Genomic DNA, 4627 nt, shown 5'->3' on the forward strand with positions numbered 1-4627 from the left:
AACAAATAAAATATACTAAACTTGACGGGTGATTCATGCCTATAATCTCAGGAGGTAGGGGTTGGATTCATGAAGTTCAAGCTAAGGGAATTATTTGGGACAGAGATGAAAAGACCACCCTAGGATAGTAGACGAATTTTTGACAATACTGCTTACCCTATATAGGCTGTGAAATTTTTCAGCGTGAGACTGGACCTTTTTGAGTAACTACCCCATATGTTTATTAAAGAGTTCTCTCTCTAAATGCTTATGTGGTCTCTGTTGCTTGAAGTTTCCACAACACACAGACTGATAATAGTACAATATTTGTATTATTATATACTCCAATTCCTTTGGGACTGGAGTTACAAATGTTTGTGAGCTGCCATGTGGGTGCTGGAAACCAAACCTGAATCCTGTTCTCTTAACATCTGAGCCATTTCTGCAACCTAAAACTCCCATTAATGATTTCCCTTGACTCTGCTCACCTGCTTTTAAGAGGGCTGACACATGGCTCTATTCTGATATTGATGTTTCCTCTTTTGAGCCAAATTATCAGGAGCAATCCTTAGTCCTCTTAGTATTACTTATTGCCTACATCTGAATTTGACCTGTAGGTGGGTCTCTGAGTTAGAAATAAGTCTGGCTTACATAGGGAGGTCCAGGCTAGCCAGAGCCATAGGCCAACCAAGGCTAAATAGTGGACCATATGTGCCTCAACTTATGGCTCTACATTTTTTCCATAACTATAAACATTTCATGAACCAGGCTTGGCATCACATGCCTCTAATCCCAGCACTCAGTGGGCAGAGGCATGCAGAGCTCTGTATGTTGCAGCATATCTTTTTAACTATGCAAAGATGTGTTGCATTTGTTTAACAATGTAAAGATGTGTTGCTGTTTTACCTTGCCTGCCTTAGGCACCTGATTGGTCTAATAAAAAACTGAATTGCCAATAGCAAGGGAGTGGGATTTACAGGCTAGAAAGAAGAAAGAAAAGAGGCCAGAGAGATGTCAGGGGCTAGACAGGTATACACAGAGGAAAGCAAGAAAGTAGAACATACAGAATTAAAGAAGCATAAAAGTCCCAAGGCAAAACGTAAATGAACATAAACAGGTTAAATTAAGCTAAAATAGCTAGTGAGAGAAGCCTAAGCTAAGGTCAGTCTCTGCATCTTTATTTGGGTGCTGGTTGGTAGCCCAAAGAAAATTCCAATTGCTTCTGTGAATTCAAGACCAGCCTGGTCTATAGAATAAGTTTCAGTATAGCCAGAGTTATATAAAGGAATCCTGTCCAAAAAAGAAAAATAAATAAAAATTAAAACTTCATAAAACCTTTCTGAAGTTGAGACATGGTATTCAGCAAGAATGTTTGGACACAGTGGTTTGGAAGAAAATGGTCCCCGTAGGCTCACAGGGAGTGGCACACTTTGGGGGACATGGCAAGCAGTACCCTGGCCCTGTATGCCTGTGCAAAGGTTCCCTTTCAAGCAAGCTCCACTCACCCTATTCTTTCTCTTCACTTCCTTTCTCTATCAATCATCACAGCTCCCCATTTTACTTCCTCCCTAAATAAACTCTGTAACTCATTTCAAATAACACTATTAGGAAGTGTGACCTTGTTGGAATAGGTGAGGTATTGCTGGAGGAAGTGTGTCACTGGGGGCAGGCTATGAGATCTCAGATGCTCAAGCCAGGACAGTGCCTTACTTGCTCTTCCTGCTACCTGTTGATCCAGATACAGAAGACTCAGCTACCTCTTTAGCACCATGTCTACCTGCACATTGCCACACTCTCCACAGTGATGATAATGGATTAAAGCCTCTGAAATGTAAGCCATCTGTTAATCTCACTGGTTAAGAATAAATCCACTAACACAATTTAAAGCCAAATTTGAAGCAAGCTTTAATTAAATACTGACCAGGTGGATGAGCTGTGGCTCATCTGTGGGTTTTCAGAAGATGGCCCTGAATCAAATTTTGCAGCAGCTTACCTATTTCCCATCAGGTACAATAAGAGACAAGCATACATTCTGAGGTACCTCTAACATATATCCAATCAAGGACAAGCATACATCCTGCTATATTTCCTGCTGGTGAACCTCCTGGCCACATGTGATCAAGCACATGTCAGATGGGTCAAATGAAAACATGTGGCTTGACTGGAGAGATGGGTCAGAGGTTAACTGCACAGGCTGCTCTTCCAAAGGTGCTAAATTCAATTCCCAGCAACTACATGGTGGCTCACAACCATCTATAATGAAATGTGGTGCACTCTTCTGGCATCCAGGCATACATGCAGGCAGAACACTGCACGCATAATAAATAAAAAAAGAAACATTTGGCTTATTATCATCCATAAACAATAGCCTCCAGATTTCAGGAACTATCTGTCCTTGGGCAAAGGATTTGCAGATCAGAGGCATTCTTTTTTGTTGAAATGTAACTCTGGCTCTCACACAGCCCCATTAAATGTTTTCCTTTAGAAGTGCTGCTCAGTTCAAGGGTCTCTCCACAGCAATAAAGCCCTAAGACAAGGAGCATCCTGATTCTATGTTCTTGTTCCATGGTCACTTTTATATTTGACACAAGAATAAACAATCTCCTATCCCCTTCCAGGCAAGAGCTATGTCTTTGTGTTGGCAAATTACCAGTCAGGTTCAAAGCCAAACAAGAGGCTGAAGACATGGCTCTGTGGTAACTGCTCTAGTGGAGTGTTGGTTCCCAACAGCCAGGTCCAGCAGCTCACAACTTCCTGCAACCCTAGATCCAGGAAATGAGACCCTCATCTGGCCCCAGAGGCACCAGCAGTCACATACATTTACCCTCCCCTAACATGCACATAACAAAAAATAAAATACTTTAAAGATAAAAATAAAGCCAGGCGGTAGTGGCATACACCTTTCATCCCAGCTTTCAGGAGGCAGAGGCAGGTGGATCTACATGAGTTTGAGGCCAGCCTGATCTACAGAGTAAGTGCCAGGTCAGGCTCCAAAGCTACACAGAGAAACCCTGTCTCCAGAAACCATAAATAAAATAATAATAAAGTCAAACAACTAAACAATTTTTTGACAAATATGAGCAACAAGATATTTAGGAACAGTAGCATTTTGGAACATACTGCAAGAAGCACATATCAGCTGTTTTTGCTAAAATGTTTTGACTCCTCACTTGGGCCCACAGGGTAAATAAAAGTAGGATAAGAACCTAGTATTTCTGCCTTCGTTTTGTGTCTGTCTCCTTTATTTTAATCAAAGGTACATATTGATAAACTTTTCTACTTGGACCAACCCCAGGAGGAACAAAACCTGGCAGGACAGCTCTCCCCTATCCAAACAATTATCCATAGGAATGAGACTGCACCATCTGCAATGAGCAAATTAACAATGTAATGGGGATATAGCTCAGTGGTAGAATGTATGCCTAACAAGCACTGGGACATGCATTTAGCTCCTAGTACCACCCTCCCCCACAAATCACTAACTGTGGTGTTGCTAGCCTGTAATCCCAGCAAATGAAAGATAGAGGCAGGAAAAGCAGGAGTTCAAGGCTAGCCTTAGATACATTAAAAAAAAAAAAAAAAAAAAAAAAAAAAACAAAGGCCAGCGGGGCAGTGGTCACACACACCTTTAGTTCCAACATTCAGAGAGCTAGATCTCTGTGTTTGAGGCCAGTCTGGTGTATGAAGAGAGCTCCAGTTCAGGACAGCCAGGGCTACACAGTGAAACCTTATCTCAAAAAAAAAAAAAAAAAAAAAAAAAAAAATTAAAAAACAAAGATGCAAGGCCGCAAGATCAACCTGTGTAAGTGAGAACTCCACTTTCAAAAAAAAAAAAAAAAAAAGGAACAAACAAAAAAGCTACGATTGTACCTGAATTGGTAGAATGCATACCTACCAAGTACAAAGCCCTGGGTTAAAGTAACAGCTCTGCATAAAACCAGTTTAATGGCACATGCCTGTAATCGCAGTACTCAGGAGATGTAATTCAGAATTATTATTTCAACTTCCAGGCCAGCCTGAACTGTATCAGACCCTGTCTCAAAAACAATACAAATAATGAGAAGACTCCGTGGACAAGGGTTCTTGCCAAGCAATTATGCAAAAGCTTGTAATCTAAGTTTGATCCCAGGAACCCACATAAAGGTGTAAGAACCAACTCTGCAAAATTGTCCTCTGACCTTTACTCCGTGTCTGTGTGTGCGTAGAGGGAATAACGTGGACAGTAAGGGCAAGAAATGATATGCAATCTAGAAAAGAGAACCCTTAGAGAGGTTCTCCTGCTGGCCAGATGACCGACACCTCCCTTCACAGTTTTCTGGGGTTAGTTTTGCAACATGAAGCCCAAGCTATCACAGTATTTCCATGCCAAAACGTTCGGCTCCACAGTCCATTTCATGCTGGAAAGTAGTAACATTAAGCAAGGCGCTCGCGTTGCTAAGCAACTAACTCGGACTGCAGGACCCGGCCACTCTGGTATGACCCTTCCGCCGATAGGAAGTGACGCACAGTGGGGCGGGGCTAGGGAGAGGCCACAGCCTCTTTGGGGTGGGGCCTGCTGCAGGGCAGGTCTAGGGAGGGCCCTGTGGGGGCGTGGCACGCTGCCCTCCAGCCCGGGGCGGGCCGGGGCGGGCCGGGGCGGGTTGGGGAG

This window comes from Phodopus roborovskii, unplaced genomic scaffold (genome assembly GCF_943737965.1).
Source record: "Phodopus roborovskii unplaced genomic scaffold, PHOROB, whole genome shotgun sequence".
Classification (NCBI taxonomy): Eukaryota; Metazoa; Chordata; class Mammalia; order Rodentia; family Cricetidae; genus Phodopus; species Phodopus roborovskii.